The sequence below is a fragment of the Gymnodraco acuticeps genome, unplaced genomic scaffold (genome assembly GCF_902827175.1).
Source record: "Gymnodraco acuticeps unplaced genomic scaffold, fGymAcu1.1, whole genome shotgun sequence".
Lineage (NCBI taxonomy): Eukaryota > Metazoa > Chordata > Actinopteri > Perciformes > Bathydraconidae > Gymnodraco > Gymnodraco acuticeps.
In genome coordinates, this window is record NW_022991168.1 from 2,087,890 (window position 1) to 2,094,474 (window position 6,585).

The 6,585-nt window shown below is 43.2% G+C and overlaps 1 long non-coding RNA gene across 1 annotated transcript; it reads left to right on the forward strand.

The window, feature by feature from the left end:
- Positions 1-2,703: 2,703 nt before the first annotated feature.
- Positions 2,704-4,006, forward strand: LOC117560667. The gene is made up of 3 exons (XR_004571209.1): positions 2,704-2,876; positions 3,764-3,829; positions 3,902-4,006. It is a non-coding gene; the product is annotated as an uncharacterized LOC117560667 (long non-coding RNA).
- Positions 4,007-6,585: the final 2,579 nt, after the last annotated feature.

Consider the following 6,585-nt stretch of genomic DNA (forward strand, 5'->3'; position numbering starts at 1 on the left):
TTTCGAGCCTGAAACCTGAAAAACAGGCTTGGGTCTTTACAGGTTAAAGGTCACCTATTATGCCAAATCCACTTTTTGGCCATTTTATTTATATAGCACCTTTCAGCACGCGACAATTCAAAGTGCTTTACAAAATAAAAACAAAAGACATTTAAGAATAAATACAGCATAAACACATTATTAAATGGCATTTCAAAACAGGCATAAAAAAGCTAAGATAATGAAATAAATTAAAAAAACACAGCAGGTACAGAATACATGAATAAAAGGCATACTGCAGTGTGAGTATTATTAGCTTTTGTCCCTTGTTCCCGCGTCCCAGGAGAGAAGCTTTCAAAGTAAGAGACAATGGAGTCTCTGAGAAAGGTTCAAATGGGTACTTTAATGAAATGGCGCGGTAATGTAACGAGCAGGAGAGTGAGGAGAGAAAGGCTGCAACTTCCTCTCGCAGTCCGGGCCGTGGAAAAGAGAGCGAACAACGCTCCGTCACCTAACTATATATCTCATCATTTTTGCTCCTCGGCTTGATATTGTTGAATGAATTAATCTGGAGAGTTAGTACACTGGGCCTGGAAATCTACTGCTCTTGCCTCTAGTCGTCCTTCCATCCGTCCAAGCAGTGCCCTCAAATCTCCAAAACACAGGTAGTCTTGGGCAGTGTACTTCTCCAGGTCACACACCCACTTTTGACCACCCCCTGAGAGTGGGGGTAGCTTTGCCACTAATGTTTCCATGTCCCTGTGTGCCCATGGTTGGTATCACAATCAGTAGCGTGGCGTGGGGAAAAAATTAGGGGAAGCAAATAATACGTCCTTTCTTTTGGGTCGGGGGTGTGGTGGTCAATGTAATAACGTAACCAGATGAGTGATTACAGCACCCGGTATCATTTTACACACATTTGTATCGTACAGATGCAGGACTTACACACGCCTGTTATCTAACCGACAGGTCCGCACGCACTCTCCAGCCAAAACTCTAATAAGCATTCATTCACAAACTAAATCAGGAGACGTTTTACGTCCGATTCGCTCCTTTTTTCCTCGCTGTACACAGCTCTAGTTTGGGCATTGGCCTGTCATCAGATTGTATTTGTTGTTGCTGTTGTAGCGGAAGTTTAGTACAATTATGTTTGATTAAATCCTCCAAATCTCCACCCTCCATAATTGCACTTGCTTCAGTTGCTTGCTACTTTCTAACGGCGGTGAGAGTGGTGCAGTGGCGCTATCTATCTTCTATCGATTAGATTTATGATTAGAAAATTATAAAAGTAGGGTAGACATGTGGATATGATCCGACCGAACAAAACGTGCATTTATCTAACAGGTTCGTTTTCCACTGACCTTATTTCGAGCTATTTTCCAAAATCCTATGGAGAAATCCCATTGCTTTTTTGTCGAGGGAAACCGAGCGCAGCTTACTTCCGGGTTTTAGGATGCGTCACTGCACCACTAAATTGATGCGATTTGATTGGATTGTGAGGGAAGCCAGCCGCCTCTGGCTTCCCTTGGCATGGCCCTGACCAATCACAGGTTGGCAGAGGCATGACGTGAGCCTTGTCTGATTGGTCAATCCCTCCATTTTTTTTCACCAAGGGAAGCCAATTTCGGCTGGCCTCCTCTCGCAACAGATAGTGCAATCTACTGTTTCACCATAACATCTAGAGGGGCGCTGTTTCACTCTTTGTAAAATACTCAATGAGAATGGGGGAGAGACGGGCCGGCAGCAACACACAACAAAGAATTTCCGAAACTAAACGAAGTGTTTTTATTTATTTATTAAAATTATAACTACAATCCGAAAAAACAGGGGAAGCCTGGCTTCCCTTGGCCTCCAGGAGAAAACGCCACTGATCGCAATCCTCCTTCTCCAGCTGCTATCACCGGTAACATGTGTCTTGTGCAGTTCTTGAGTCTTCCAGCTTTAGTTATTGTTGTTGTGTCTGGAGATCCTTCTTCCTCTCTTCTTTTGAGTTCTTCCATTATTCTGTGGAGTTCCTCCTTCAGCTGGTTGACTTCACCAGATAGGAGTCTTACCTCATACTCCAAGTCTTTGACACGTGTAGCTGTGGGGAGACCATCCAACTCCAATACTCCTCCTAAAACACCAAAAGTTGGGGCTTGTATTGAGGGTTGAGGAGGCACATCAGTCAAGCATGGATGGAGCTTTGAAGTTTGGATAATTGGAGCTTCTTCTGTCTTTTCTTTCTTATCTTCCTTTGCTGTGAGCTCTGCTCCTTGAACCACATACATGCTGTTCGTCGATCCTTGGCTGGTATATGTCAGATGGAGTAGCAGACTTGTAACTGTTGTTAGTCTTTTTTCAGCTTTGTTCATAGCCATCTTTGCAGATCCATACCAAGAGGGTCGTCCGGCTTTGATCCATGCTTGTTGCTGTTGCAGGTATTCTCCATTCTCATAGACACTTACAGCTTTTCTATGGGCATTACTTGGTGCCGGTTGATCATCTGCTGGAATCAATCCTCTCGTTTGCCACTGTTCCAACAGTTTATCTATTTGGTTCCATGTCTTCTCTCTAAAATCTGGATGTGTCGTAGCATCTGATCTTATGCGTGTCTTGAGGCTTGCCGTAGTTCAAGTCAGGGACAGGGTGAGCCCGCCCTATTCTGCCCCCGATTGGCTGACCGAGATATGTGATAACCAATCATCAGCCCTTGAGGCTAAATCCAACCAACCCAACGAAAGGCACCACGTATACAAACCAATCAGAGGCAGCTTAGGGCGGGTCATTGCGTCTCTATCCTATGAAGAACAACCTAACTCTATGGCGGAGAAATCGAAAAGTAAACGTGAAACGTCTGTGTCAGCGCCTCAATAATGCCGTGACTGACATTTTCATCTGAAGCGGGAGGTCAAACGGTAGGTAACCACATTATTTGTACAAATATTTTTATTTTGATGAAGTCAACGGTGGGTCTGACTACGTGAGACTTAATGTTACGGCCCGTCCACACTACAGCGTCGACAGCGTCGACAGCTTTAATCTGCCCATTCACTTTGAATGGGGTGACGTCACGTTGCCTCGCTTTTTCGCCGAACTGAATTGTGGGTAGCATAGCGGAGAGAGACGCCGGAGTAGCCAGCGCCAGCCAATCAAATCCCGTTTCGGAAAATCTGACAGCTCAAGCCCTAGCCAATCAAACCGCGTCTAAGCTGGGAGAGATATCCCGCCGTTCATTTCTGTATTTCGAAAAAAGATGGAGGAGAAACTAATTATCGCCGTAGCAAATCACCCGGTTTTGTATGACCAGACCCTCTTCACAAACCGGAGGAACCAGGCATGGAGGGAGGTGGCAGAGACAGTGGGTGAAACTGGTAGGTTTTCGCCTGTTTGGGGAGTTTATATATATATTGCTCCCATAAAATCCCCGGGGTTTTTGCTTTGTATGTCGGGGGCGGGAGATTCATGTGATTGGTTGTTGGTCGCGTTGCTTGAATAAAATCCCCAAGCTTCAGACACTCCCAGCTCCAAGCTTTTTTTGAAGCTGTTGTGTGGACGCTCCGTTAACGTTACACAGGCTGCTGGTGAGCAGTGTGGCAGGTTGCTGCGGTGGGTTTAACAACAAACAACCGTGACTAATAGCAGTGTTAGTTAAATCATCACGTATTTGCTTGTGTGAGCTAATGGATACTTACTATGAGCTAAGGGAATTTACAGTACTGTACTGTACCTGTGCTGTTTGCATTTCTGTCTAATAAAATATTCAATCAATCAAACAGTAACATGTAGCTATCTTTTGATCCAGAGGATCTGACTGTGGATGTGGGATACTGGTTTAAAGGAAGCACCAATCGTAAAGGTTACCTGACAGGTATGGGCAGTCCAAATGAAATTCAGAAGAGTTACATTAAATTGAAATTAAAATGTTCCATTCTTGTCATAGAATTCTGTGAGCTCCATGGAAGCGAGTATTTGGAAATACTTATGCACGTTTCCATTCGATGGTTGAGTCTGGAGAGGTGTTTGACTCGTACCCTGCAGCAGTATGAGCCACTGGCCAGCTACTTCAAGTCATCAGGTAGGCATCATATTTCAATGATCCAAATGAACGAATGATTATTATAACAGACTGAAAAGTAAATGTATGTAGTATGCACAACCTGTATTTTTTTTATTCACAGATGAGAAACAACCGTGGTTCAGGAGGCTGTTGGAAGCATTCTCTAACTCAATGACAGAGGTGTACCTGCTCTTCTATCAAGCAACGTTGCCAGTCTTCTCCACCTTCAAGCTCCTCCTCCAGAGAGAGAAGTCCTCCATCTTCCTCCTACATGATGAGGTAAATTGGGAAGGTTGGGATACAGTATGCTAGTAATACAGTATGCTAGTAATTAGGGGTCGACCGATAATCGGCTTGTTATCGGGGCCGATATTCCGCATTTGACCGATTATCGGTATCGGCCTTTTTTTTAATCAAATTGACGATAAAACTTTGGCTCTGATGCGGCCGTTTCTCTGGCTGCAGTCACCACTCTGTGTACACGAGCAATGTCCCGCCCACAGCGCTATCTGATAGGTTATTACTGAAGATTTTCTGGGCGGGAGCCAGCCAGAGAGGCGGGACCTTCTCAGATTACAGGCAGGTGCGAAAGAACGCAGACACAGACTAAAGCAAGCAGCACCGCTGAGCGGCAGAGCCATACATGTGTTAAACCGAAGTTCAATAAACATCCCAATCCCCTATGCTGAAGTTTCAAAAACACCACGATCTTATGATCCAATTCTATCAGTTTCCCAGTTACACAGGGACGCGGGAAGTCAGTCAGAGTTGGGGGTGCGTGCAGCGTCTCGCAGCAGAGTAGCTGTGGTGGGGGGGGGGGGAGGGTCTGCGAGTGGAGCCTCGCAGTTTTTCAGGTTGATAAGTCAGGGATGCAAACTTGTCACCTTTCGGCGAAATTCGCCGTTTTGAATCCAAAATAGGTCGTGTGTGTGTGACTCATGTAGATCTGCAATAAAAATGTTTTTGGGGTATGGGGGGGGGTCTGAGACCCGGAGTAATCTGCGGCCGCGATGATGGTCTAGCTTCAGCAGCTACATTACCTACGGGTGCGTTTGTTAATATTAACTGTGTGGTCGGGAGTCACTGTTGGCACAGACTGGACCGCTGGTGAACAGCTGTTAGAACGGGCCGTTCAGGTGTTCAGAGCAGAGCTCCCTGTCGGAGCGGTAGAGCGTGATGTGCACTGAAAAGTTTTTCTGTCGCAATATTATCGTTGAGCTAGCTAACTAGCATACATTGTCACTATCTGCTAACGTTAGCTTTAGCCTTCGTTTTCTAATAGTTTTTTTCATAGGCTATAAACAGAGGTGGTATAAATATAGATCTTGTTCTTGAGTAAAAGTAGAAGTACTCAGATCTTGTACTTGATTAAAAGTAGAAGTACTCAGATCTTGTACTTGAGTAAAAGTACAAGTACTCAAGGTTTGAGTCAAAGTAGAAGTACCAGAGTGTAGGAACAATCCTGCAATCAAAATGTTCCTCAAATAAAAGTACAAAAGTATTATCATCAAAATATAGTTAAAGTAGCGACAGTAAAAGTAGAAGTACTCAGGTCTTGTACTTGAGTAAAATTACCAGAGTGTAGGAATACTCTGTTACAGTAAATGTTCTGCATTCAAAATGTTCCTCAAGTAAAAGTAGAAAAGTATTCTCATCAAAATATAGTGAAAGTATAGCGACAGTAAAAGTAGTCTTTGTGCAGATTGGTCCATTTCAGAATAATATATATGATATGTTTTATAATGATTGATCATTAAAGTGTTCTCAAAGCTGGTAAAGGAGCAGCTAGTTTGAATGACTTTGTATACTGCAGGGTAGCTTGTGACTTTACTCCAGGTGGAACTAAAGTCTGATTCAACACTTGATTATATTTCACATCATTCATCCACATCTGTAAAGTAGCCAAAGATATTACATAAATGTAGTGGAGTAAAAGTACACCATTTACCTCTGAACTGTAGTGGAGAAGAAGAACAAAGTAGCAAAACATTGAAATACTTAAATAAAGTACAAGTATCTCAAAATTGTACCCACGTATAGTACTTGTTGAGTTTATGAACTTAGTTACTTTACACCAGTGGCTATAAAGATAGAAAGACTAAGCCTTGCAGAGGCATGAAAATACATTTTCAAAATGCTCAACAGTGCTGCCAGAATTATAAACTGACTGCTACACAATTAAAATAAATGCTTTTATATATTTCTATTAGATGTGACTCTTTGGCGTTTCTGTTATTATTAACACTGCTGCTTTAGTTGTTCTGACTGCTAAAATCCTCTGTTATTCCTCATTTTAAAGCCGATATTCCGTGGGGTCGGGGGGCTCGGATCCTGGTCACCTTTTTCATACCTGATGAGTTTGCATCCCTGTATGTGAAGCTCATTAGCTAGCCAACATGTATCTAGCAAATGTTTAGCAAAATATTAGAAGTGAGGCTACAAGACTAACGTTAGGTCTACTGTAATAGCCTCACTTTTAATAGTTTGCAAAACATTAGCTTGCACTAGTGTTTTGCAGTTGCTAGCAGCTTATTGGGATTTGATGCTAGATAGACAGGCATTGTTTT